Raw genomic sequence first — 13,699 nt, 5'->3', positions numbered from 1 at the left:
GAACTACTCGCTAACTGAGAGTGAGGTCATGCCGGGATATATCAAACTGAGGCTTTAACGTATCGACCGAGCTTTAACGAGGTTGATACGCCGAAACCCAAGTTATATGGATAGTAAAACTCAGACTGATCGCTTTTGCTCATTTTTGCATTTTCCTCGGAGGGCATTACGGATTCGCATTGAGCTGTGAGTAGGTCACCACGCGGATGGCATGACTGGCATCAGCCAATCGTAACACTCGTACTCATACCGTAACTTTTTTGAGTCTTTTTTTTTTACTCAAGTGTTGTCTCATGTGAGGCAGTTGTTTTTGTTTGTAATAAATAATCAAGTGCTATGATGAAGTACGCTACGGTTATTTTGTACCATTTCTTAATTGAATTTACAGAACAATTACTATACCGTGATATGTACCGTAACATAAAATTACTCATACCGTGATAGAAGATTTTGGCCATATCGCCCACCCCTACACAATATAACACACCAGTTACCAATTGAAATTATATGTTATTAAAACAAAAATGTCGGTGAATCGAGATTATGCTGCTGTCTGTCCCGCCGAAAACCATTCAAACAGGTTGACAGCAGTGTTTTTTTTTTCTTTTTTTACTACAGCGAGTTACCGGAACCATGTGACAAAAAAGCTCTACCTTTTTTCCTGTGTTTCATTGGCAGTGAGTGTTCACAATGTTGTATTTCACTCCATTCTACACCAGAAACGTCAGGAAGGACTGCCTTTTGTAGATAAGAGTCTGCTGAAGATAGCTAGAATATCGGATTTCTTTAACCGAGCCTGTTTCATTCGACATTTGCCTGAGAAAGCGACTTCCATTGGCCAGCTTCATTGAAAACCATTCAAACCGGTTGACAGATAGGATACATGATAGGGCTGGGCGATATATTTTTTTATAGATTTATCGAAGTAATGACTTCCCTCAATAAAGATATCATTAAGATATCAATAATATTGATAATGTCGATAGAGAATAATTAGGAACAGCAGACCATTTAATGGCTTCAAAAAGGTTCTGGACCACCATCCGGCGACTCAGGAGGGGGAAGCAGTGCTCTGTCAACACTGTATACGGTGGGGACGGTTCGCTGCTCACTTCGACGGGGGACGTCCTGGATCGGTGGAAGGAATACTTCGAAGACCTCCTTAATTCCACCAACACGCTTTCCGACGTGGAGGCAGAGTCTGGGGACATCGGGGGGGGCCCTTCTATCTCTGGGGCCGAGGTCGCCGAGGTGGTTGAAAAGCTCCGCGGTGGCAGGGCCCCTGGGGTGGACGAGGTCCGCCCGGAGTTCCTTAAGGCTCTGGATGTTGTAGGGCTGTCTTGGTTGACACGACTCTGCAACATCGCATGGACATCGGGGACAGTGCCTCTGGACTGGCAGACCGGGGTGGTGGTTCCCCTCTTTAAAAAGGGGGACCGGAGGGTGTGCTCAAACTTTAGGGGGATCACACTCCTCAGCCTCCCTGGGAAAGACTATTCAGGGGTCCTGGAGAGGAGGGTCCGCCGGATTGTCGAACCTCTGATTCAGGAGGAGCAATGTGGTTTTCGTCCTGGCCGTGGAACAGTGGACCAGCTCTATACCCTCCGCGGAGTCCTGGAGGGTACATGGGAGTTACGTACGACGTTAAAGGTAACAATGTTTGACTGACAGTACTGGACCAGCGGAGGGTGTCAACGGTGTAGCCGGGCACAAACGATGCAGCGGGGTCATACGGATTATGTACATTTATTAATACAGCTGCAAAAAGGTATCGGCAAGCCGCAACAAGTGAACAAATAACAAGGATCAATAGACAAGGGACGTACCAGTACATAAAGTCACGGAGAAGGGACTATGAGCGATTCCCGATGAGACAAACAAAGTGCACTACGCTAAGGACCGAAACGGCCCTGTTGGAAAACCACTAACTAACCTAGTATTTCCTAACCTAACTACACTAAACTCTAAGTTACAAAAGGTGCAGGTGGAACCGCTCCTAAACTACTGTGCATAACATCGGTTATCTACGTGTTGAGGAGTATACCCATGGGTCTCTACACTAACTCCCTTCTCCTCTTACACATCTGGACAAATAAACAGCCGCTCAGCGCGACTCGCCCCTCTCCCCCATACGCCAACCAAAACACGCTTTATCGGTGACGACGGTGTCTAATTAGGCCCGATTTGGCACAGCCGCCTCAGGTCCGGATCTTGACGTCGGGGCGCGCACTCCGACGGCATCATCAGCACCGTCACAGGATCACCTACAGACAGGACACAAACAAAACACACACACCCTACAGGCAGGAGTGGGAGCCGTAACACCCCCACCCACAAAGCACAAACCCATAGGTTTGGGTTTACCAAAAGAAAACACAAAAAACAAAGCGTAATGACCGCACGGAGTAACATCACACACGTGACAAAGCGTCAGCAACCACGTTCTCTGACCCTTTCTTGTGGTGGATCACCAGATTGAAACCTTGGACCATCATTGACCAGCGCATAAGTCGATGGTTATTGTTGTACATGCGTTGTAAAAATACAAGGGGGTTATGGTCAGTAAACACCACAATAGGAAGCGTCGTGGAACCCAGGTACACCTCAAAAAACTGCAAGGCTAACAACATGGCCAGTGTCTCCTGCTCGATAGTGGAGTAACGGGACTGGCAACCGGTAAACTTACGGGAAAAATAGCAAACGGGATGATCAATTCCGTCAGTACCTTCCTGGAGCAACACGGCACCAGCACCCACTGCGCTCGCGTCCACCTCCAACTTGAAAGGAGTACCAAAATCAGGGGCAGACAAAACAGGAGAACTACACAACAAAGATTTAATTGAATTAAACGCATCCTGACAAACATCGGACCACACAAACCCTACAGACAGACTAAGTAAAGCCGTCAAAGGGGCAGACACAGAAGAGAAGTTCCGGCAGAAACCACGATAGTATCCAGCCATCCCCAAGAATCTGCGCAACTAGTCTAGTGACAGGAGGAGGAAACGCGGCAATAGCAGAGACCTTAGCAGCTACGGGACGTACTTCTCCCCGGCCAACCTGTTTGCCGAGATACGTGACCGTTGCCTTCCCAAACTCGCACTTAGCCAAATTCAGGGTCAGATTGGCACTTGCTAAACGTTCAAACACCCTGGTAAGCGACTTCACATGTTCACACCACGTCGCCGAAAACACCACCAGATCATCTAGATATGCCGAGCAATTCGGAACGCCCGTTAGGACGGTGTTAACCAGTCTCTGAAACGTTGCAGGGGCATTGCACATACCGAAGGCCATTACCGTATACTGCAGGAAATCATCCGGAGTTACAAAAGCTGAGATCTCCGAAGCACGAGAGGTAAGGGGTACTTGCCAGTATCCCTTTAACAAATCAAGCTTGGTTACAAACACAGCAGAACCAAGTGTCTACGCAGTCATCTAGCCGGGGCAAAGGATATGAGTCAGGGAGAGTGACTGCGTTTACTTTCCGGTAATCCGTACAGAAGCGATGGGTACCGTCAGGCTTAGGGACGAGCAAGCAAGGGGAGCTCCATGGACTTGAGCTGGGCACCGCAAGGCCAGTTCTCTTCAAGTAGTCCACCTCAGTCCTCATGACTGATCGCTTAAACAGGTTCATGCGGTACGCATGCTGTTTGATAGGGGTTTTACCCTGCACATTAATGTCATGAGTCAACACAGAGGTGCGAGTTGGAACGTCGCTAAACAAACAGGGATAGGCACCAACTAACCTTAGGACGTAGTTTCTATAAACATCCTCCAAATGCACCAACAGACTCGGCAGTGCCTTTAACTGCTGAGAATTGTCCAACCGAACACATTGTTGTGGGGCGTTGTGTAGGATCAAACCATCCTCGTCAACGTCGGTGCTAAGGACAGGAGTTAGCAACACTGCCCTAGGAGCCACCAAAACAGCGGGTCCTGTTGGTGGGATAGCGCTGGATGTAGGGGACACTTCTCTTTCCTGATAGAGCTTAAGCATGTTTACATGGCAAACACGAGACTTTCGTCGACGTTCCGGTGTGCCAACAACATAACTAGTAGTACTGAGTTGCTTCTGTACCAAGTACGGACCAGAAAACTTTGCGGATAGCGAAGAACCGAGCAGGGGCAGCAAAACCATTACTTGATCACCCGCTTGAATATGTCTTGCTACTGCCTTCTCGTCGTAACGTTTTTTCATGCCCGTTTGGGCAGAAGAAAGTGCCACCCGAGCCAACTCACAGGCTTCTGACAAACGTTCCCTCATTTGTGTAACATGATCCGGAACACTTCTTGAGACCGGCGCGGGGGATAGGATGTGGTCTTTTAACACCTTCAGGGGACCACGCACCGTGTGCCCAAACACCAGATCTGCCGGACTAAATCCCAAAGATTCCTGTACCGTTTCACGTATAGCAAATAAAACCAACGGAACACCTTCATCCCACTCTTTCTCGGTTCCCAGGCAATATTTCTTTAACATAGATTTTAATGTTTGATGCCACCTTTCTAGCGCACCCTGACTCTCAGGGTGATAGGCACTCGATACTATGTGGGATATCGAGAGCGTGCCCATGATCTGGCTAAACATTTTGGAACGAAAATTTGAGCCTTGATCGGTCTGCACGATCTTCGGCAGCCCGAACGTTGGAAATAACTTTGTCAGAGCTCTCAGGATCACTTTAGTGGTGATAGATCGAAGAGGAATAGCCTCCGGATAACGTGTAGCTGAACACATCATCGTAAGTAAGTACTTATTACCAGTCTTAGTCCGTGGTAAGGGACCAACACAATCAACAATCACTCTTTCGAAGGGTTCCCCCATGACTGGGATTGGACACAGTGGAGCTGGTCTAATAGTCTGGTTGGGTTTACCAGTAACTTGGCATAGGTGACAGGTACGGCAAAAATTAGACACATCAGTCTTCAGAGCAGGCCAAAAGAAATGCCTGAGCACACGGTCGTAGGTTTTTGTTATGCCCAGATGACCAGCCCACGGAATGTCATGAGCAAGGGACAGGATGGTATGTCGGAACGCCATGGGCATTACGATTTGGTACACGGTACTCCAATCCCTATCAGAGCCAGTACGGAAAGTCCACTTACGCATCAACAGACTATCGTCCAGAAAGTATGCTGCTCTTTTAGCGTCTGCCTCTTCCCTGGAGACAACAGCTGAAAAACACCTGACCAAGGTCTTATCCTCCTTCTGTGCTACGAGTAATTGTGCGCGTGTAACCGGCAGTTCAAAACAATCTCCAGGGCTACCGGCTACTTCGCTACCTTCCTCAGGAGGGACTCGCTCAGCACACGGAGGTTCTGCGATAACGACGCCAACAACATCCTTATCCCCGTCTGTAAGGCTGTTCGCAACCACTGTGTCATGTAAGTCACTGGGGTCTTCATCTAGACGCGACTGGGCACGCGTCATTACACAAGGGAAAAACACCGGGAAACTGCGTATGCATAGCATCAGGGCCTGACCTCACCTCGGGCACATCCAACACTTCGATAACAGGCATCACTCGACCACCCGCAATATCATTTCCCAGAATCAAGGAGACCCCTTTTACTGGAAGGGAATCTTGTACACCTACTTTAAACCGTCCGTTTACCAACGTGGACGATATGTACACAGTATGCAGGGGCACAGCTGAGTACTCCATCCCGATACCTTGCAACAGCACCTTGGATCCACAGGAGGAGTCTACCGACCAAGGCAAGACTTCTGAGAGGATTATCGACTGGGCTGCACCAGTGTCTCTCAAAATGTGTATGGTCTGCTCGTCTTTTGACTCTCCCGTTAGTGACACGGATCCCGTTAAAATAAAGGGTAGATAACTGGGGTCAGGACCAGGCTGCTGAGACACTACCTGAGGCGATGAGCAAAGCAAACCCATGCTTTCGCAGGTGCTTTTGGTGATGAGGGAGACTGGCGGTTTTTTAATGCCCGACAGTCTGCTAGGACATGGCCTCTACGATGGCAATAATAACATTCCCATTCCTCTCTGGGGCGCTGGTAATTGTTCCTTGTACGTTCCTCTCTTTGTTTAGCGGGAGGAGCAAAGGAACGTCTTTCATCTGAGTCACGAGCTGGCTCACGTTGAGGAGCCGTGAACACAGTCTTGTGCGTGAGCACAAACTCGTCCGCCAATACTGCTGCTTGTGCTAACGATACTAGCTTTTGTTCGTTCAGATGCAACACCAAGCGTTCAGCCAGGCCGTTCTTGAACTCCTCCAAAAGAACAAGGTCTCTGAGGGTATCGAAATCAGTGGCCTTGCTGGCGGTGCACCACCTGTCAAAGAGAGTCTCTTTCTCTCTGGCAAAGTCCACATACGATTTCGTAGGGGCTTTACGGTAATTCCTATACCTCTGCCGGTAAGCCTCCGGCACTAACTCGTACGCACGAAGCACTGCGGACTTTACACAATCATACCGCAAGCTCTCCTCCAGAGATAAAGCGGACACCACATCTTGGGCTTTACCGGAAAGTTTGCATTGCAACAACAAGGGCCACACATCCGTAGGCCAGCGCATAGATGCCGCTATGCGTTCAAACACACTGAAATAGGAATCCACCTCGGATTCTCTAAATGGTGGTACAAGGGCAATGTTTTTACCCACGTCAAACCTGTCGGTATGATGTGGTTGGGAACTAGGATGGTGAATAAAACCAGAAACAGCAGGGTTCGGTGGCATCACGTTCTGTGCCCCTAACTCCAGCTGATGCATCCTGTACGCACCGTCAATCTCCAGCCTTCGCATCTCGAGTTCTATCTATCTGCAGGCGTGTAAGGCGCACCCTTAAGCGAGCCTGTTCGGGTGAACCAGGGGTGGAACCCGGTCGTGGCGACAATGAAGGAGTCCTCTCATCCTGAATACCCGAAGCAGCGTCGGCTTCCTTTGGTCGTTCCGTGGACTTTAACACCTGTATGCCCACCAAACCACGTAATAATACCTCAGTCAGCTTGGGTTTGAGGAGCTGTTTCGACACTGGTATCTGATAGTGACTAGCCAAGGCACATAGATCCTCCTTGCGACACTGACGCAGTAACTCCTCTTCAGGAGTATCAATAAAAGCTTGGACAGCCGCCATTGCAACGTGCATGAAACACAAACGATACTCCGTTAACACACCACTAGGAAAGTAACAATATCAAACATATAGGATCATAGATATCCCGGACGAGCCCCCATTCTGTTACGTACGATGTTAAAGGTAACAATGTTTGACTGACAGTACTGGACCAGCGGAGGGTGTCAACGGTGTAGCCGGGCACAAACGATGCAGCGGGGTCATACGGATTATGTAAATTTATTAATACAGCTGCAAAAAGGTATCGGCAAGCCGCAACAAGTGAACAAATAACAAGGATCAATAGACAAGGGACGTACCAGTACATAAAGTCACGGAGAAGGGACTATGAGCGATTCCCGATGAGACAAACAAAGTGCACTACGCTAAGGACTGAAACGGCCCTGTTGGAAAACCACTAACTAACCTAGTATTTCCTAACCTAACTACACTAAACTCTAAGTTACAAAAGGTGCAGGTGGAACCGCTCCTAAACTACTGTGCATAACATCGGTTATCTACGTGTTGAGGAGTATACCCATGGGTCTCTACACTAACTCCCTTCTCCTCTTACACATCTGGACAAATAAACAGCCGCTCAGCGCGACTCGCCCCTCTCCCCCATACGCCAACCAAAACACGCTTTATCGGTGACGACAGTGTCTAATTAGGCCCGATTTGGCACAGCCGCCTCAGGTCCGGATCTTGACGTTGGGGCGCGCACTTGGACGGCATCATCAGCACCGTCACAGGATCACCTACAGACAGGACACAAACAAAACACACACACCCTACAGGCAGGAGTGGGAGCCGTAACACCCAACCAGTCTACACATGTTTTGTGGATTTGGAAAAGACGTTCGACCGTGTCCCTAGGGGGCTCATGTGGGGGGTGCTTTGAGAGTACGGGGTACCGGATTCCCTGATCGGGGCTGTCCGGTCCCTGTACGACCGGTGCCAGAGTTTGGTCCGCATTGCCGGTAGTAAGTCGAACTTGTTTCCGGTGAGGGTTGGACTCCGCCAGGGCTGCCCTATGTCACCTATTCTGTTCATTACCTATATGGACAGGATTTCTAGGCGCAGCCAGGGTGTTGAGGGGGTCCGGTTTGGTGACCTCAGGATTGGGTCGCTGCTTTTTGCAGATGATGTGGTCCTGTTCGCTACATCGGGCCGTGACCTTCAGCTCTCACTGGAGTGGTTTGCAACCGAATGTGAAGCGGCTGGGATGCGAATCAGCACCTCCAAATCTGAGGCCATGGTTATCAACCGGAAAAGGGTGGAGTGCCATCTCCGGGTCGGGGAGGAGATCCTGAACCAAGTGGAGGAGTTCAAGTATCTCGGGGTCTTGTTCACGAGTGAGGGAAGAATGGAGCGCGAGGTCGACAGGCGGATCGGTGCGGCATCCGCAGTGATGCGGGCTCTGCATCGGTCCGTCGTGGTGAAGAAGGAGCTGAGTCGAAAGGCGAAGCTCTCTATTTACCAGTCGATCTACGTTCCTACCCTCACCTATGGTCACGAACTATGGGTAGTGACCGAAAGAACGAGATCGCGAATACAAGCGGCCGAAATGAGCTTTCTCCGAAGGGTGTCCGGGCTCTCCCTTAGAGATAGGGTGAGAAGCTCGGTCATCCGGGAGAGGCTCAGAGTAGAACCGCTGCTCCTCCGCGTCGAGAGGATCCAGCTGAGGTGGCTCGGGCATCTGATTAGGATGCCTCCTGGACGGGGAGAGGGAAGCCTGGGCCTCCCTGCTTAGGTCGTTGCCTCCGCGACCCAATCCCCGGACAAGCGGCAGATGACGACGAGACCATTTAATTTATGTGATGCAGCAGGAAGTTGCGGAGAAATGGTAGCCTACGTAAGCTCACTAAAATATACTGACTGAGCACCTCAAGTGGAGTAGCTAATGTTAACTGCGGAAAATGAGTCTTATTGCCAAAAACAGTGGCAGCGATACCCATGGCGAGGGAGCAACTTCTAATGAAGAAATTATTGATAAAAAGGGTTTGTCTTCTTCAGTTATTTGGAAGTGGTTTGGCTTTTGGAAATCCGACAAAGAGCAGAGCAATGTTCGGTACAAATTGTGTAATAAACAAACAGGTCGCTACCAAGTCTGGTAATACGACAAACCTTTTTTACCACCTGATGCAAAATCACTGGTTGGAACATGCAGAAAGTGTGAGTTTGCGCCAAGGTATTGATAAAAAACAAGTTTAAAAAAAGCTTTAGTTACTTGACCCCAGGTACGTGCTCCCTGGCCACAAAACATTTCTCTCCGCACTCTGTTCAACACACTGTTCAACATGGATTAAAAGGTTGAAACCTGAATGAACGAGTACTTATGACTTTCGATTTCTTACAGGGTGAGTCGTTGTTGCCCATAACACGCTAGCTTTTTTCTAATGAATGCTGATTGGTTAGTGAAGGATTGACTACGACCAGAGATCCCTCTTGATGGCATTAGCAACAACATTCTTTCTAGCATGTGTATTGACAGGGAGAGCCTAACCTGTCAGCTGTGTTGTTGATGCCTCGAAAGAAAAAAAGAAGTAACCAGAGCTTGCCGTAAAGCAGTATCTCTGGTTGTACGATGTGTATGACGTCATTGACATTTTAAAAGGCTTTTTAGAACAGAAAGGCAGCTTTTAAAAATCTAACACCCAGCAGTGTGTATTTTTTTTGCCTCCCCTTTCGAATTCAGAATTCAAATTACTAGACAAAAAATTATATCCTGAGAAAAGTGGATTTTGAGGGGTATAGCTCCATAGACCTTCATTCATTCTGCACTCGCTCGTTAGTGCCCTCATATGGAACCAGAGTGAAACTGCAACCAGTTCAGAACCCAGAAGTTTCCCGAGTGACAGTTCTCCCTATATTAGACATTCTCTGGTAAACAAAATAACCAATGAATTGAGTAGTCGTCACTAATACAAGGTGCAAACTAGGTCCTTTTCAAATGCTAACCAAGAAGTGCTGAAATTGCCTGTAAATTCATCATAATCAACTTCTGGAATGTTGAAACATAAAAAAAAACTCACACGCATAAATAACTTACTCTGGTGTACCAGTCAAGAAATTGACAGAAAGGGTTAACTCCTCACTAATTACTCAAGCGTTAACTTACATTGTCATCCCGCAGGAAGTACTAGTGATCTGGACCATAATTTCAAAGTGAAAAACGCCTCTATAACATGTCACCCCGCAAGAACTATATACAACAACTGCAGTGATCGGGTCAAACAATTTAAATTATACGCACTGGAAGATTTCCATGAAATCGTAAAAGAAAATCCTACGTAATGCAAAAATGCATATGGGCTTCCAAGAATAAAGCACTGTGTAAAATATGTCTGAATTAAACATTCTTTGTTTGGCACAATGATGAAACCTAGCATTTTAACAAAAATAATGTATTTTGGAATGAAACATTCAACAAACTGTTATGAGAAACTGAGTCAAACATAATGACTATATAAGTAATAAGTAAGTAAATGGCTAACCAAAACCAATGTATTTGCATGATAAATCTGCTTCTTGGTTGGATTTGTACCCCATGCAGTCACACCCCCAGACATTTATTGGGGTGGCACACCAAAATCAGAACACATAACATTAATTTTGAAAAGCGTCTGCTTCAAACGCCCAGACAAAAAGTGCATATGGAATTTAACAGAGCTGTACTGACGTATCATAGCAAACAATGAGGTTTTAAGTGCAATGTTTTAAAAATGTGCGAGTTAGTAATAGGCAACTCTCTCCAGACTGAAGTAACCTTTCGTTTGTCTAAACTAGCTAGCAAGGTAAGACAGTCAGCCCTCCCAAAATACCATATTTAACTAGCACTAGCTAATTAGACTAACTACTGTAGCTAACCCACGTAAGCTAGGTTGACTACTGTAAATAGGCCATTTAAAATTCACAACAGTTTATTGAATGTTTGTACTTAACCTACTTTTTTCTTTAACTTGGTATCTGCACTTAGCAGTGTCCAAATGGGCAAGCTGCTCCAGCACACCTGATTCAAATAAATGGTCATTACCCGGCTTCCACAGAGCTTGATAACCACCCCTTCATTTGAATCAGGTGTGCTGGAGCAAGGAAACATCTAAAACATACAGGACAGCGGCTCTCTAGGACCAGGGTTGCCTACCCCTGTGTTAAGCTGATGTCACAAAACATTTAACAATACTGCTATCTAGTGGTCAATGATATTTGCAAAAGATTCAGGTCGTCGTTCTACTCTTCATTCTGGGGGGTATTCCAGGTAGAGGGTTCAACAAACTCTGGTCCTAACCCTGAACTCTGCGTTGACTTGAGTTACTTTGAAATGAGAATTTCTGAAAACTCTGTTCCAGAACAGCTGATGATTTAGTTAATTCAACTTGGAGTACGGAAACTCTGAGTTTAGCGCGTGCATGAATACTACCAAAAGCCAACATCTATGGAGCTCCGATACTGGGATTCACCATGGCAACCAACGACAAAAAACGTTATTCTAATTCACCACACTTTAGATATAAATTGTTTTTCGTGTTTATGGTCAATCTGAGCACATATTCCAGAAAAAGCAACACGGCTGTAGCAGCGTAGCCTATACAATTGGCGTGGGAGACAATTGCTGCTGAGTCAATGCATATAAATGCAATAGCCAGTCCTACATTGAACATTTAATCCCCACTGTCCGTTAATATTACAGGAGAAAAAGTGGTGGACTTAAAAAAATAGCATGTTCAATGTTATATTACATATAAAAACATACTACGAACAGGTAATGCATATTTTGCTTAAACGCTTGAAGGGCTGCCAACTTTTCCAAAAACCTTGGCGTGAGATTTGGTAGCACGTCAATGTTGCTTCACTCGGTTTACCTGCGCGTCGTCCGTTAGACTACTGTTTACAACGTTTGGTTGGCTACTTGTTTGGCGTTGCCTTTTCGGCATGAGATATACGAGGTGTGGCGTGAGAGCTTGAGAAATGGTTGAAATGCGTGTCACACGGCGAAACCGTCAGAGTTGTCAGAGTTGGCAGCTCTGCGCTTGTGATTGTAGCCTTGACTGACAACAGGGCATGGATGCTGTATACAGTGAGATGTTCATTTAATGGTAGGTGAATTCTACATGTGGAACTGTGAAATGTAATGTAATCTCATGTATTCCCAGTTACAAGTAAATGAGTTGTACAAACTGCATCTCATGAAAAAGGTGTCAAAAACTGACCAAGAGAATGTGTAGGCCTATTTAGGGTAGAAGAATAAAGGCTAATCTTGAAAAAGATTTACTGGAACACCAGTTACAGGAGGATGCATGGTCACAGGTGATGTTAATAGTAGGACCAATAACATATATGAATATTAATTGTTGAATTTTCTGAATTTCTATTTTGACCAAGAGATGGTATACTTGAAGAAAGGCTGATCTTGTAAGGTTATCAACCTGCCCCCACCTCTCATATGGTAAAATGTGGAGTTACTGGATGGAGTCTCAACTTGATGGCTCTCACACATCATTGTGTAACTTACTGTAGCATACTAGTCATGTTGATAAGTAAGGATCAAGATTGTGGTGTGATTGTAGTTGTTCTTGGGTATAAAAAGAATTGTGAAGCATTGTTCTGTGGATTCTTGATCTCCTGAGACCTTCTCCTCAGCTCTTGCTTGTCCTGCTCCTTCTTCCTCACCTCTTGCTTTTTTTAATCTCTGGTTTACAATAATCATGGTAGAGTAGGTAAGAGTTAACCTTGATTGATTTCATTCATTTGCAATATGATTATATTATTTAACCTATTTTGATCTTTCTTGCTCTGATTGAACCCATAGAGTCAAATAACTGTGATTCCATTGGTATTGGTATTATTTGGTTAATGTAATATACTGTTCAGTTTCCCATCTTCCTTCAAACCATAGGGGAATTAGTTTTGGTTGTTTGGCCAATAGTGACCCCCTACAATCTTGAAATAGATTTGCTTAAACACCCGTCACAGGACAGCACATGGTGAATCATCGTCATAATATTGTCTCTCAGCGTATAACTAAGCAAATAACATTTTGTTTGAGATTGCTCGGCTGAACTAGGAAAGGATATCCCGTGTCTCCCAAAGCTAGCAGAATCAGAAAGTGGGAATGGATAGGTAGAAACGCAGCGTTTGGCATGGAAAACCTGCTAGTGAGCAGGTTAGTTTTACGGAGTAAGTTACGGAGTAAGTTAACCAAAAGGTTTCATTACCTCTCTTTCTGGAACGGAATCCTTGGGGTAAGCCTCTTTTCAGGGTTAACCCTGTAAGACCCCTTGTTGCAATATTACGCCACTTTTATCGCTCCAAAAACACATTTTCAAAAACGTGTTGGGGGAAAACACGTCCTATTGTATTGCCTTGCAATGTCATTGGATTGTAAATGTGTATATAGGTCTGGCCAGAAGACCATGAACTCACTCTACCTGACAACTTTCCTGTAAGTGCATCTCCTTGTTTCATTCAACTGTATATCTCAACATTGAAGTAAGTACATTTCATGAAATATTTTTTTGGGGTGATTGTTATAATATGTAGTTCATGTAAATATTAAGTTATTTTGAAATTCATGCATTTCATTAGATTTTTACCGTGTTATGTCATTGTTGTAGTTTTAC

This window comes from Hypomesus nipponensis, chromosome 21 (genome assembly GCF_054491055.1).
Source record: "Hypomesus nipponensis isolate SF chromosome 21, ASM5449105v1, whole genome shotgun sequence".
NCBI lineage: Eukaryota > Metazoa > Chordata > Actinopteri > Osmeriformes > Osmeridae > Hypomesus > Hypomesus nipponensis.
This window is presented reverse-complemented; position numbering follows the sequence as displayed.